Here is a 17265-nt window from a genome sequence, read left to right as displayed (position 1 = left end):
GACGAAAATTAATTTAAGTCAAACACTTGATACTACTTCATGAACTTTAACATCTCATTTGAAACAAGTATATGTAGAAAAAACGACAGTTTTGTTTTGCAATTTCTTGTCTCATTCTTAAATGACAGGAGTTGATAGACTAATTTTAAAAACAGTGAATCAAGGGACAAAGTCGGCCAATTTTTCATGAATTTTGTTTGATAAGAGATACTACTTATATTGTTTGACAAGTTGAAAGATACTGAATGAATGGGTGATCATGCCTATATTCGACCCCAGTTTTAGACAAATGAAACCATCGCGAAAAAGAATTAATAATCATGACAATTTATTCATTTTCGCGATGATTTCACGTATCGTGTCTAAAACTAGGGTTGAATATATGCATGGTCACCCATTCATTCAGTATTTTTCAACATGTCAAACAATATACGTAGTATCTCGTATCAAACAAAATTCATAAAAAAATGGCCGACTTTGTCCCTTTAAAATCATTATAAACATTGAAATGAATCCGAAGTTCAAAATGTAAGAATCTTATTGCCAAATAAAATTGTTGTATTGTTATAAAGTGCTTAAAAACATAATCTGAAAATTTCAACAAACTAGATCCAGCCAGAGTGGAGTATTTTTTAAATATTGAGAAAAAAAAACAGGAAATCGGGATATTTGGATGAATTTGCATCAATTTGCATATCCTTCTCATCCAAACTACGACTGCTTGTCATGATAGAATATGAAACCAACCAACATTCCAATCTTTGGTTAACGAAATAATGAAAATTGTATGAATCTTTAAAAAAAGTGATTTTGGAGCGAAATACTCTGTGTTACGTGCTCGGCCACATTAAATGTAATTAATAGTTGTCATTGGGTCAAAAAAACTGTCAGTTGAGTGGCACAAGGGAACTCTAGACCGACGAGAAGAAGATGTACCTTGGGAGCAACAGCGTTAAATTTTGTCACCATACATACCGATCAGGTTTCAGTCGTTTCTGGCAGCCTGCGTCACAAATATGAAAATTGCTCATCAAAGCACGGAAAATTGGCCAAAAATGTGACAGGTCATGAATTTGCACCCTCTATGTTGACGTTCCACAGCTGTCGGAACACTGTATATTGGAGTGTACGTATGAGTTGTCACGATGGCTGCCTGGCTATATGCAGCTGGCACTGAAAGTACTTATGTTGTTTCAACAATTTCCTGCTTACTTTCAGTTGGTTGGTTGGTTGAGGTATAAAAAAGTGAAATTTGGACCGGTCCATTGTTAGTCCGAACTTTGTCGATATAATATGATGTCGGCAACATCACGGCAAATGCAATCCGTTACGGAACGATGCGATGAACAGACTGATGAACGATGTTCAAAACGACAGAGTCGATTTCGTCACTAAAAGGAAGGGGTCGTCGGAATTGCGCCTGTGTGACTTTCCTATTTACAAACAATGCATTCCATGCGCACTATTTAGCTAGAGGCATCACGAAAACATACATGTATCTGTACAATTTAAATGCTACGGTGTACATTATCATAAACATCATTTAACTTTCATCAATCGCCAAAGTATCTTGGATGCCGTGTTAAAATTGGTCGCACGATTCCATATGACCTTTGAACGCAGCTCCGACGACCTCTTCCTTTAATCCGCGAGAACTTCAGTGAGATCTATCTGTTCATGCTACAAAAGATGCAAAATGACAGGTGTCAATAACGTGTAAGCAGTTTCACTGAACAAACACGATCACGGATACAAAAATCTTGGCCACTTTCTGGCTGCTCTTATATCGAGCGGACATTCGAACAAATTTTACAGAACGTCATCCAGGTTTTCGTCGTTGTACAACTCACTCTCCATGTGTTAAATGTGCTAGCGATATTGCTGGGCTGTTCATACGTGCCGGTAAGGCCACGGAGAACTTCAACAAAAGGTATATTCGCTTTAGTTATGAGAGACTGCAAGAAGATTAACAATGACTAAAACTTGAAGAAGTTGTGAAAGAAACTACAAAAGAATATGAACGCATTCATGTTCTTTGAAGATTTGTAGTTTACAAAGGCTCGGCACAATTTTGACTAAACAAGACAGAGCATTGATCCACACGATTCGAGGACTTTGACAACTCTTTAGTACACCGTTTAAGTATGAGATATAGCCCGGGTACGAGGATTCTCTCGCATATAAAGCCCGATCCTACGATAAATTGTCTCGGCCTTCAAAAGGAGCCCGATTATGAGGGTTTTATCGAACTTAAAACTATCACCCAAAACTTACATCTTTTTCGTTTTGGTTGTTTTTTGCCTTTGACTATCTCGTTCGTCGAAGTAAAATTTTAGTACACAAAGCCATGTACAAGTTTAATAGAACATTCCATAAAGCCCAAGGGCATCTTATTCTATATCTGTGCACAGACAATGGAGAGTTTCTTTGCGTTAGCTCCAAGTGTGCCAAAATACATGTATTTCATATGATATCAATTAATACTGAAGGAACAGTATTTCTCGAAAGAACCACTCTTCTTTGCTACGAAAAAATTGTGTTTAGGCATAGACAGTCGAGAAAGTTTCTCAAAAGTATGTTTTGTGTGACAGTTTTATGGTGATTGTGTTTATAAATGGGTATGCAAATTCGACGTAATTTCTCCTAGACCAGTTCGTTCAAAGGAAATACCGCACCTTCCCATCCTGTTTCTCTATGATATGTGGCAATGCAGTTTGCGTGTTCAGCTTTGGTGTTAAGGGAGCATTCGTTTTTTTACGGGGGGGAGGGGCCGGTGGAACTTGAGCGACCAATGAAATGTAAAAAGCGACCCCCTCCAAATCAAATTTCTAAAATTTGCCCCCCCCCCAAAAAAAAATCATCAATTGTAAAATGTGACCCCCCCAAAAAAAACATTCATCAGATTTGATTCATTAACCCTTCGCACCCTATGATCCTGAGCTGAAATATTAGGCCCTTCAAAAGTGTTTGCAAGAAAAAGAGTTACCCACCCCAATTTTCATGCACAAAAAACAGCGACCCTTCCTAGATGTCACAGTCCGTATATATAATATCTTAATTGAATTATGATTTCCCATTTGACCTTTGAACTTTTAAAGAATCCTTTTTGAACTTTATAAATAATCATTGGGTGAAATTCCAATATCATATTTCAGATCTGATCTTTCAAATATAATATTCTCGTCACGTACATTTATATCAATTGTCAAACTTTTTTAAAGGACAAATTTTAATAGCTAGTTTTGTATTGTAAAAAAAATATTCAAAGTTTCCTCACATACCACAATGTATAGAGAATCAACATTTTTGGTGAAATTCCAAAATCAATTTCTTGCACACATGAACTTGTACTTGACCTAGTCTAATCAAGCACACTAATATCAATAATAAAGCGTACATAAATACACAGATTTAGCTAGTTTGGTATTGGAAAAAATTATTCATTGTTTCCTCATAGACAAGATAGTGAATCAACATTTCGGTGAAATTCCAAATTCAAATTTCTTGGCGAGGCCATTGTACTGAATGAACGAAATCGCATACATAGAGATCAAGTACATTAATATCAATAATCAAGAGTCTATAAATACACAGATTTAGCTAGTTTTGTATTTAAAAGAAATTATTCACAGCTTCTCATAGACTACTTATAGATTATGTATGGAGGACCAAGCAACATTTCGGTGAAATTCCAAAGTCAAATTTTTTCCCATAACTCCATACATACCTTTGTAAAATTTGACCCCCCCCCTAAAAAACGGTTCCGTAAAAGTCAAACCCCCCCCCTCCTCCCTGTAAAAACCGAATGCTCCCTAATTGAATATTGAACATTACAGCTGTCTAGGGGATATGGCGTGGTCACTTATGATTGGACAACGCTTTATTGGCGATATTGTCATTCGTATTTGGCTTTCAGTGACGTGCATCCCTGACATGCTAATTTAGGTCTTTTTAGTATTTGAGCCGAATGTGCAAGAGTCGAGTCTTGTTACCTTGATTGTGGTTGGTCTAATTACTTTTTTAAGGCAATATTCGACAGATGTGCTGTATGTGTACGGTTTTGTAACCAGTCTTTCTTCCCAAACAATGAGTACTTTACCCCTGTTTCAGTTCGAATCCGCCAAGTGCAGTCTTGTCAACTGTCTGCTGCCGTCGCATGGTCATTAGGCGTCGTCGAACGAAAGTAATTTTTCAGGTATTCGCAAAACGATAGTACCAAAATCTAGCACACAGTTGAACAAAATGGACTGCTCAGGTCTGGAAAGATTTGGCTGAAAACATAAATTCTCAAGGTGTCTTTCGGTTTTGCGATACGACACAGCGAGGTGAGTGCCACCGAAGTAAACTTTTGGCTGCAGCATTTCTTCGTGGAAGTCCGTAAGCAAAATGGCGAGAGGTGTATACCAAATACACTTTACCAGGTGGCGTGTGGGCTCTTACGGCATTTAAGAGACGATTTTTCGTCGTTTTCTATTTGAATTTCTTAGCCGAAAATGACAAGGCCTTCGTCATAAGCTGTTGAATTCTTGATGGTATGGCGGAAAAGATGCACGCTGAAGGTTTTTGACTCAACTTTGAATATTCAAATTCGTTTGAAGAATTTACTCTATATAAAAGTTTGTATATAAACGCTCTAGGCCTAATTGTATAAAAAGCCGCGGCCTTGTAATGTATTTCTATGGCGTGTAATACGCCACTTTGCGTTATAAATAAAGCAGTTCATAAACTTAGTTCTTGTGTTTTTAAGATTTACCTCACAATTTCCCTGTGCTTCAATGTCCCACTATTGCGATTCACAGTATGATCGTCACGAAGGGCCTCATGAATAGGTATAACTTCCGAATGTAGCATTCTGATTGGTCAATTGCTACATGATGGTTTTCAATAATATGCAAAATGTTGATTTTTATATTTCAGCACAACGATCCAGATAATAAGGTAAGTCTGTGAAAAAGCGAATTTTCAACGACCTTGCTCCGATATAATATATGCATTCATGACTGCTCACAGTATACATGCTCATGACACGTCGACGACACAATGCGTCAGCGTTGGGGACAGGTTTGAGAAAAAATAAATACTAGCTTCAACGTTGCATTATTTTCACCGGTTTCTTTGGTATAAAAAGTGATTTTACCTACCGCAATGATTTTTAACAATTCCCCATCCCTGCTAGACGTATCCTCCTTACACAGCTCATTAGCCGTTTAAACAAGCACTGGTATAACTTCCATTGATGCACTGCCAGTGAAGATATCTTCCAAATCCATATTTGTCATATCCGATCGATCCAGCCATACTATGGCCGATATCTGAATTTCATAGTTGAGACAAGGGAAGCCAGTTATGGAATTATACACAGATATGCAGCGTTTTCAAACATCCTCTCAAGGTGTACATTATAATACGTCACTAATAAATAAAACTACTACTACTATACACGAGCAAGGGCTATGTTCGCACAAATATTCTAGTTGATGATAACAAATGTTATGTGTTCATCTTCACGTTATTCACATGAATGTAATCATATAAATATAAACGAATCATAATTTCGGTATCCTAAAACCTGGACTGTGGTCAATGATAAACATCTCAGTCCCTTGCAGAAGAATTGTTATGAGACCGTTCACTTTTGATGGCATTCAAACACAAACAACACTACTTTCAAGTTTGTGTTGTGATATAATAACACTAACCAATCTTAAAACGTGGTGTGGAGGAACTATTCACCGCTACATTGTCTTGAAAAACGGTAAGATTTGGGAATTCAGGAGCAAAAACATGGAAAATAAAAAAAATAATTGGCAAAATTCCGGCCTACTTACTCTTATTTTTGAAAAGCATGAAATCGGAGCCACAGTTATTTTTATTTGGCCTAATATGAGGGCCCTTTTTAAGAACCAAAACAGACTGTTGTTTTTCACCTCCAAATTTTACGCAACGATGCAATATTCTGCATGCAGGCAGGTTCAATTTTGTCTCGCCTTCCAGACCTTGTTCGCTTTGCTGAACCATCAAAGTATAGTGCGCCGCCGGCGGTAGGGACAGACATTTCTGGAAGCAGTGCATTGGGATAGTGTTTTCCATCACACTGAGTGCTCCGCGATTCACTGCCAAGGCACACTGCTCAACGCTTACTTACGATTATGAACTCCCAGCATCCTCTGCTAAAACAGAGTGTCCAGTAATTTAAAATAAAATTATGAAATTGGGATTGTTATGTTTGCTATGAAGTTTTAACTGTGCCCCTGAGCTTTACCTGGAAAGTCCTGTAGTTAATGCGCAACTGGTACTCATTACAAAGTACATAAATCATATTAATACCATACCTTTTTTAATGTCCACTGCAGTTGACTCCTGTATCAGTTGTTACGGTAACAAAATTTTGATTTTGATACAATTAACTATATCAAACTATAGTCAGCAAATGTTAAGAACTACCTGATGGCCAAATTACAGCATCATGGCCAAAATATTCAAAAGTTGCCATGTAATATAAACTGCAAGTCAACTTTTTCAACTTTTTCCTCTTGTTTTGGGTATACTTCACCATGTTCCTGATACTATGAGTACATCATTCTGTAAGATGGGTGGTATAAAATGCTTGGCAGTGAAATAAGAAGTTACCCTACTGAACCTGTAGGTTGCCTCTTTCGATGTTTATTTCTTTTCTTCTATCCTTTAAGACATAATATATTTATACTTTGATATTTTTAGGGTTCCTACATAATGAAAGACAAGTTGTGGTGACAGAATTTTGATATTAAACATAAGAAGTAAGATCAATATCAAAATAAATAAATCTCATATAGAACACTGATGACCAATTTACCAACTCCGGAGTTAAATCCAACTTTTTCAGTAAAATTAAACTTAAGGTGCTAATGTAAAGAGTCACTATGTTTAGTATGTCAAGGGCACGGGCGGGTGCCCTAAGCATGAACTCCAGTTTTAACTGGACAAAGATAAGTATGCCAGTGTTCTTAATTTAACAAATGGTTCAAATAACTTGTGATCTTTCTACCAATTGACTGCTATGCAACTTCCCCGAATATTGGCGAGAAATGATCGGTCCTTGACTTAAGAGGGGCATACATTAATATTAAAATACCCCATACAGCAAGACTATTGATATCAATTTGGAAGCCCTTGGTACAAAGAAAGAATGTAGGCATCCAGACAGGGTTGAAAACTCGTCTCTCTCACATAATGCATTTAATACAATTCGCTGTTGATCAGTTTCTCATTCGAGGGAATATCTCGCATAAATATCACCTGAGAAGTTGCATGATTCCTATTACATCAGGAAGTACTTGTAGCCATTACATCTTTTACTGAGCAATCATATGTATAAACACAGAAGTTGATACTGGCAAACAGGTCACTTCATGATGGCTAACTGAAGAAAGCCCTATGACGCTACACCTGGCCCCATTAAAATAAGGATACAACATTGTTTAGTGTTTGGCTGTGAAACTGTCACAATAGTTTAATCTCTTTGTTAAAAATTCCATTTGGAAAAAAAAATGCAATTTTAAAGGAACGTGAGGTAAGCCAGTCTGATTCCGCATTTGTCCTCGATAACGGTGCAAGTCCATCCATTCTGGTCAGTCCTATGAACCCCTGTATATAAGAAACAAAGTTAAATTACTATCACTTTGTTCATGTATGCAAAGTCAAACCTGACAAACTTGTCCAGAATATCATTGAAATACTATCTTTATTTGGTTACTTGAGTTTTCAATATTCAATGAAACTTTAAAGTCGCTATTTTCTGCATCATGAAATAAGCTCTATGAATTATTAAGTCACTCAAACACTATTAGCCTTACCTTCATCTGGCAGATGATCTGCCTAGTTTGTAAAATGTGATATTGAGCTGAAACCTGACATATTTTCATCCACTTACCATGGTATGTTATAGGTTTAATCACTAATAATTGTCTTTTCAGTATCTCTGTTTTGAGGAGCCGTCAAATTTTAAGGTCTTGTTCAATTGCAATATATATGTCTCACTAGTTTTACCTTATCTTGATGGTGACATGTGTACTTGGCAAGATAACGTTCAATGCACAAATGGACAAGCAACATACAGTGTGCACACATTTCATTATCAGACATTGACCATGTAACAAGAGAGAGAGGTGAACTCAACAGAATGGTCCTAAAGCTTGGGAGACTGGCAACTTACACAATGATGTTATTTATTGGAATGTGGATGAGCTTGACAAAGAAACCAATAAAACCCATGATGGCGAAACCAATTGCTGTTGCCATGGCAATCTTCTGAAATTCTGTAAAAGAAAGAAAAGAACAACAACGCCATTAATTCAGTGATTACAATCATAAGGATGTTAGGAAGAAGACTGTACACAAATTGGACATAAATTATGAATTGCCAGATAGAAACTGGCCAAATTACATGTCCTTTTATAGAAATTGAAATGACCAAAATGTTAGTTTTAATGCTTTCAATGTTTTGGTGAATTATGTTGAATGTCACTGTACCAATGACATCTCAAAACTAAGAAATTAAATCCAAAACATTTACCGTTTTATCAACATGATTTTAACATCTACACATAAATATATGTAACTTCAGGTCTACATGATCACATGACTTGCCACATCACATGACATGCTTTGAAGATAGTTTGCTCTGCCAGTAACATTCACATACACTCCATAGCAGTTACTTTGGTAAGATTCATGAATAGTCTAAACCCCTTGCAAATTGGGTCAAAGAGGATTAAAACGGTCATTTCAGTCTTTAAATACATATAATAAGAATTAATCAGAAATAAAGACTTGAAATTTGATTTGACATTTTACACTAGAACATGAAGCAATAAATAAATCAATAAATAAAAAGAATACTTCTTGTCTTTCCATTCAGTAGTAAGACATTGTCACAACTACGGAAATTAATACACGAGATTACATTGGGAAGGTGCTCTAACCTTTTCTGTCAGGCTTGGTACATCTTTTGACCAGTCTGTATGAGTCTTTAGCAAACTGCTTGGCTGGGTCAATGAAGGCTTGAATCTGGTCCATGGTCACTGAGTCAGAAAAAGATGTAAAATATGAAGTTCTAATAGATGTAAAGAATCAGTTGTTTCCTGTTGTCCAAAATGTTCCACATCAGATCCGACATGTCATCTTCAGTGGTACATGTATGTCTGTGTTTAATTTGAACATCATACATGTACAATGAACTATTTCATGGTCAGACTTTGAAGGGTTCTCATTGTTTTCAAAAGGGCAGTTGATCCATATTCATTGGACATACTGTGATGGAACAGGCAGATTCCAAAATAATACCCACTGAAATTACTGGTTGTTATAAGCATAATACTCAGACACACAGATGTGATGACAGTCATCCACTCTTGCTACCTACAGTTGGGTTGTGTTGCAGCATGATTGGACAAAATATGGTGGCATTGAACAATGGATGTTTGCCAATGGTGTACCACATTGCTCAATGAATGGCCACCATCTCGATCGTGCCCGGATTTGTGTCCTAAATTTTGGATGTCACTCGACGTTTGTTAATTTCTTCCATGTATATCTGTATATTTGTGAATGTAAAAGCGAGGCCGATGGTGAAATTTACGAATGTCGGAGACTCACTCTGTGAGTACTCTGAAATATTTCATCATCCCATGTACCTCTATGCATTATCCATATGTGTACGGATCATTCATGGTTTTAGTTAGGATTGAAAATAAACTTGCAGTTGCAAAGAACAGTGTCCATAAAAGTATCAAAAGAATGAGCGGGTTAGAAATGCGTGGACTTCAGCACCTACAAGCATGAAACGTTCGCGGAGGTTACCTTGAGCTCTATGAAACGTCCAACAAAATTGCTCCAACTGCGTACGATACGTTTCACTTCCGGTTCAACGACGAAGACAGGAAATTTAAAAACCATACACAATTGGATCTTTTGCCATGATGAACAACCATTTTCCAAAAGATCAAAACTTATGGTGGGGAAATTTCGGATTACAACATATCATAATTGTAGGTTGAACGTTTAACTGAACAATAGTAACATGTAAATTAAAACGAAAATCTTACACGGAAGCCATCTGGCAATTTAGATTGGAGTTAAAAAAATGACTCCTGGTAAAAAACCATCGGTGAAAGATACGCCACACGCTCACAAACCGTTATACAGGTATTACGAAAACGATTTACTGCCGAGATTTATCACTAGCGTCACGGAGAACGGTGTACTTACCTGTCTTGCGAAAAGGTTCGTCAACTATAGTCCAGCTGTTGATCTTGTCCAAAATGAAAGAGTGGCTACGTTGCAATCAAGTTGCATGCTGGGAATTTCATGCTGCCACAGCGCCGCCACACGAGGTAGCATGTATCTACTAATTCGTTTGTTTTCAAGTTCAGACTATTCGGACAGACTTTGGTAAAAAAACATAAATGCACCACTGCCTTTTTGATCATAAAATGATTAAAAATTTGTCGAAATGTATACAGCTACTTAAAATGGCTCAATTTTAAGTCGCCGATCAAACAAATGGTGATAGAAATCACAAAATGTAACAAAAACAAAATTTATAGCATCAAGCTGAGCTGTGGTATATTAGAACATTTTGTGACCCTTTAACCCCACCACCAAGACATTTCTCATACCAGCATAGGGTCATAAGGCGTTATCAGTCATAACAAGAGTGAAAAAAATTAATATATTTATCATTACGAATACTGTACATAAAAGTTATATATTTCTGTCATTGTTGTATACTTACAAAAGAACCCTACTGCACTCGAATCCTGAATGACGACTAGTTTTCATGCCAAATTCACAGAGTTGTACTACAGACCCTGTTATAATATATTTATGATTACGAATATTCTTGTTAAAAAAATAATATTTCTGTCATTATTGTACAGTTACAAAAGTACCCTGCTGCACTCATATCCTGAATGATGATAAGTATCTATGTCAAACTCACACAGTTGTGGCACAGACCCTCAGAACTGTGGTCAATATTGCACGGTAATTTGATGCACGCGGTCACTGTACTGCCTCGGCAGACTCTCTGGACAGTAAATAATAAGCTGTTTAGAGAGTCTGCCAAGACAGTACTGTGACTTTGCATCAAGTTACCGCGCAATGCTGCTGCTGCAACTATTATTTGAAGGTCTGTGCTACAACTGTGTGAATTTGGTATAAATACTTATCATCATTTAGGATTCGAGTGTTGTAGGGTACTTTTGTAAGTAAACAATAATGACGGAAATATTAATTTTTTATCAAGAATATTCATACTCATAAATTTATTAATAACACGGTCTGTAGTACAACTGTGCGAATTTGGCATGAAAACTGACATTTAGGATTTGAATGCTTTAGGGCACTTTTGTATTAAGTATACAATAATGACAAATATTTAACTTTATAAACAGTAGTCATAATCATAAATTTATTACTTTTTTTATACTCTTGCTATACTGATAATGCCTTGTGTCCCTGTGCACCAGTTGAGATAAGGGTCGGAAATAAACAAAAGCTTCTTTAACTGTTTTGTGTTAGACAATAGCTGTTGAAGTTGTCAAAAAGAATATTATTTTAGTGTAACATTTCACACAAAGTGAATTCAATTTAGGGCAAACAGTACTGTTTTCCTTCTTTACATAATTAGTAAGATTTATTTTTACTACCAGTGTGTGAGGTAGTTATCCTGACTTTGGGCAGCAAACACAAAATATAAACGAGCATTCTAGTTAAATGGGTCTTTGGGATTTGCCATAAATGCATGTACATGATGATGTAAAGAATGCATATTGAAGAGCAAGGAGATCAGTTCAAGTCAACAGTCCAAGGCAATGTTACCACAGTTCTAAACAAAAAACCATACACAATATTATATTGCATCATCTGCAATTGAAATTTTAATACAATAGTAATTCTAGTATGGGTAAATATCGGGAAAGACTTCATTCAACAAATGTGTTTGTTTAATTTATTATCATTTGATACTATATGTTTTTTTGCAAATTCAACACAGTTGAGTAATCCATGGCACATTTCGGCCAACCAATAAAGCAATTGGCACTTTCAAAAAAGAAAAGTGCAATGGAGCTGATTTTTAATCTTCAAATTGTTTTATCGTTTTGATTATTAACTTTTAGGCCTATTTTTAAACTTAAACCTTTGGTCTGAGATTGAAATATAGGAAATAGGTATACATTGTTGTTAGGATTGCACTTTGTGACCGTCCAAATTTCCCTCTGACAAACTTTATTTCCAACAATGCACAAGTGAAACATTTCCTTTTGAAACCAAGAATAATAATCAGGCGTATCATGGAAATTTGGTGATAGAGAAATAAATCACCCAATAGCTACCAACATTTCAAAATGGCCACCATCTCCTAGGGGAAAATTAAATTTTCAATTTTCACAAAAGCCAGTGAAAACTGGGCCCCAACAAGTGACAAACAAAAAGGTATTGTAAAAGTTTGAGAGTCCAAATATCAGTCCTCAGGGCACATTCTGCCCTAAAACCAATTCCTTGTTTGATTCACATGTACAGCATTACATCGTTCCAAATATATCCACCAATTTCTCTATTCCCAGACGACTTTACTGCTTTCTCTTGTTCAAACATGTTAACCATGGAGAATTAAGAAACTACCCTAAGGGTTGTCAATCAAAAAGCTGATGCACTAGAAATGTTAGTCCTTAGTTTAGAAGGGAAGGGGTAACACCCAAATTTGTCTTGCATGTGTCAAAATCACAATAAGGATTCTGCAGTAACAAAAATCAGACAGTGAAACCAGAACAAATGAGGAACAATAACAATACAGACACAGGGAAGTGTTGGTGTGGTTTTAAATGTGTGGACTCAAATAAATGTGATTATATGGTTTAGAAACAGTACTAAAAAAGCATTCAAGAACAGTTCAGTTTTTTCTTGAAACATTTATTATCATGCTTTTTAGTTATGACTCAAAACATTTGAACTCTGATAGAAGAATATAGACTACTTGGAACATTGAAAAAGTAAACACATAAACTTTATCTATATTCATGTGTGATTGTGCATGAAAGACAGGTTGGTATTCTCCATACATAATAACAGTTTTCCTGAAACCAATGTTGCATTAAGGATATTCATTTTGAGGGCAAAGGGGATTGACACCAAAATAACTGAATTACGCTTTCTAGCGCATCAGGCTTTTATGATCAAAGACCCATTTCTGTTTGTGCTTTTCTCACAACATAATTTTTTTGTCCTTTTCAAGCAAATAATTCATACATTTCTGTTATGCCATAAGTTGCTGGAAAAGAAAAATTTGAAAAGTAGTTCTTCAGACCATGTTGCACAATATATTTCCTGATTCTCTAATTACCTGAACCTCTGCGATAGATTGAATCAAGAACTATGAAGCGTCAATCATATTTTTCCACATCAATTTGCCAGATTGAAATACCATGAACACAATTCCACCTGTGCAGTAAAGAATACACATATGGTGATAGGCTCAGTTTCAGTTTTTTCATGAAACATTTATTATCATGCCTTAAATTTAGTTTTGACTCAAAAAATGTAATTCTGTAATGTCAGCACTTAATGTTATCTGTGATTATTGGAAATAAAACAGAAAGACAATCAAAGTCATAAATTTATATGAAAATAGATTTTATTGCATGAGAAATATTGGGACAAATAAAACAAATGATGAATCAATGTACAATTGAATGAGAAAAATGTTTAGAGAACAAATTTCCACCACAATACTAGGAACAGAAACAATTAACTTTTTATGCCAGTGTACACTAAATTCCTAACAAAATAGGTCTGAAATCATCATCATCAGGTGTGCAAAATGTCTGTCTTGCCATTGGAATATTTCATTTCAAAAGTAGGGTAGGTAATACTATGAACACAGGGGCTGCATCATATACCAATTCATTATACCGACAAGCACCAGGCTTGCCATCAAATTCACTATCAATTAATAAGTTACTAAAGCACACAATTTAGATTTAGCTATGTAAAATACTATGTACATCCTTTGTTTCTGTATGGTTTATATATATATGTATATATAAGAGTTTTAAACCCTTTCAGGGGTCTTCCACCCCTACTTAAGAAATGGTTTCATCCAATGGAAAACATCTAGTCTTCATACACCTGAGTTTCTAGAGTACATTTTGTACAAAATTCATGGCTTGATTTTGTCATGCAGGAATTCCCTCCCAGTGACCCTGTCCATCCCATGACAATTAATCTGTTGGTATGCTCCTCTGTCTCTGGTAGATCTAGCACACCACAAACTAGTGTGGCGGGAGTTGCAGGGTGCCAACCATACTTAGGAAGGCGCTGTAAGAGAGGCTGTTCTGAAACTTTTCTTCCTGGTTCAGAAATATTTACAATGTCCAACATGGAAAAATATTTTGCAAGAAAACCAAGGGAAAGAGAGAAATTTCTGGAGCAAGCCAGGGTTTGGCTTTTTTGGGTGTCAGACGAAGGATCTGAATGACAAAATCCTACACAGGTTAAACTAATTGCTCATAAAAACATAATCGCAATCTTAACATTGTTAAAAGTGGACAGCAAATATCATTTTTGATGCATCCAGTCAAGACACAGCATTATACAAGGCTTAAACCTTCACAAGAATATTGGAAGTACAGAGGAAACATTGAGATTTGTTGCTGTGCGCAACCATTCGTAGAAATTGTATACCTGAATCATTGTTGCATCCACCTTCATGTATAGTATGCCAGCTTCCCCTAGCATTTACCCCATTCCTGAACTGAGCTATCCCAGCAAGCATTGTAATTCTTCTCTGATGTTAAAAAGGATGAGGTGACAAGAGAAACCCAGCTCTTTATTGTTTCAGTAAAGATTTGGGAAGTTGCAAGCCTGTTTTTTTTGTCATTTTTGATTTCTTGTAGAGGTAGGATATCTAGTTTCCACTATTCATGCATAATACAAAATTTGAAATGCTGAGACATTTGAAATGCTGTGATGATCTTATGGCAAATGACTTTCTGTGGCTGAATCTGTACAAACTGCATGATGCACCCTGTCATCATAACACTTTTCAAAGGTCAAAGATCACATTTGAAGGTCAAAGATCACATTTGAAGCACACTGATGAATTTTGGTGCCAAGCAATCTGAGTAAAATCAGCTAGCAACATTTCCAACTTTGCTTGTTCTTTTGCTGTTCTCCTCAACCGGTGGTTGCTTTACTACATCTGATCCATTGCTATAGGAGATCTAAGTTCAAATCTCAGGCATTGAAGAAGGCATTTCAGGTTGTATTTGTATACAAAGCCCCCACTTAAGTGAAAACCACAGTGTCATAATTCACTGCACTGACACCATACTGCTTGTCTACACACTGATGACATGCCCTAGACCCACTCAGGCAACTCATTAGTCCATTGAGACCACAGAGAGTCTATTATATGAAGGTAGTAGAAACAATAGCAAGCTATCAGAGATTTTGCAGTATCTGATGTAATGAGAGGACTATCAGCTAACGAGAACAGCAAAATCCAAGCAAAGCTAGCAATGTCGGCATCTTGGCATTTGACTTTGAACAGATTGGGTGCGAAGTGGTTGGGTTTTACAGAAGCCATCCCCAGCAAAGTATGGTAAGAGTGTGAATGTGAAACAGTCCATATAACCCATGTTATAAAACATTACATTTAACAGAAGCAGACAAACCTTTGGTAGGATGATTGTAACACACTTCCATGCCATGCAGTGCTTGGCATGATCAGTAGGGTCTGTTTCCTTGGCGATTGGATCTGATGTGCCAGTAACCATGGAAACTGTTTACACCAATACAGTATACTCTTATTGATATAAAGCTTGACCCCCTTTTTCAAGATAAACAGGCAATGAATATTGGACTTAAAATGCTTTTAGAACAGTTCAGCAAATATTGGACTGCAAAAACGTCAGCAACAACTCACTACAGTATTTTGGCACATTTGCTTTGGAAACATGAGACCATGTATAATAATGGCTGATACATGTCCAGAAAACTAAACTTTAAATCTACAAATACATGAAACTCAGAATCCTGGGAGGAAAATGTTGGTCAATGTTATGGCGAGACAAACAGTATCACATGACCAACATGTGATGATGATCAGGTGACTAATGGTTGACCAATAAGGGATCAGTATTATCACTTTCAACTGCAATCTCAACATACACAACGTTTTCTATGCAGTTCTAAAACTTACACATTCTATGTTGCATTTACAATGCATGAAAAAAATTATAAATAAAAAAAAATATGCTAAAGCAGCAACTTGAGTGTTTTTCTGTTCTTTCAATAAATCAAGATACCCAATTTTGAAATAGTCTAACTATAGCTTGGTTGTCCAAGAAATGAACACTTTCAGCTTGCAGCTGTGAATATTGTCCCCCCTTTGTAATTTTGTTGATGGATAATCAAATATATTTGGAGTGATCGACAGAAAAATGCCATAATTCCTGTGCTGGGTGAATGCTGCTGATGACATCACCACAGCACCCCTCACCTTCAGTACATCCTTTGTATATCCATTCAATTCTCTGGACCTGAACATTTGAAGTTGGGGTGAGTGGGCAAAATGAAAAGATTATGACATTTTTTGGTTAAGGCGCTACATCTTTCATTTTGCTCTTGCTGTTGACGAGTAATTGTGGGTCACATAATATAACACGTTTTCTGTCTGTGGCTGTTTTTCTGGGGACAAATTGCACACATGGGCATTCTGTCACACCAGAGCTTTTTACCCCTTCACCACCGTGATCTGGCCTTTACCCATTGTTCTCAACTGCAAGTTTTGACTTGTTCACAGAGAATTGGGGGTGATCAGTTAAAAGAAGTACCAAGCATGGAAGGGAACCGAGTTGAATGAGACTGTCTCACAAAGGCAATTTTTGTGGAGTTGGACAAAATGTGATTTTCAACATATCAAGTACCAAATATATTTGATTATCCATACTTTCCAAGGCTACACATCAAAGTAAACTAGTGATACAAAATCAGACCATGGTAAGATTCTGTCTAATGTGAGGTATCACACTAAATTGTTATAACATGCTTTCCAAAGTCCATCCACCTTTTCACCACCATGACTATAGTATCACTTGATTGGTTTGTATTCAGGTGGGACCCCTACACTGGGTATTTGGTTGAAGAAAGGGTTTAAGTTGAAGCGTAGATGTGGATATAACTTGAATAAAACCTCTGTATTTTAAATGAGACAAGCAGTTC

The sequence above is a fragment of the Ptychodera flava genome, chromosome 18, assembly GCF_041260155.1.
Source record: "Ptychodera flava strain L36383 chromosome 18, AS_Pfla_20210202, whole genome shotgun sequence".
Taxonomy (NCBI): Eukaryota; Metazoa; Hemichordata; class Enteropneusta; family Ptychoderidae; genus Ptychodera; species Ptychodera flava.
This window is presented reverse-complemented; position numbering follows the sequence as displayed.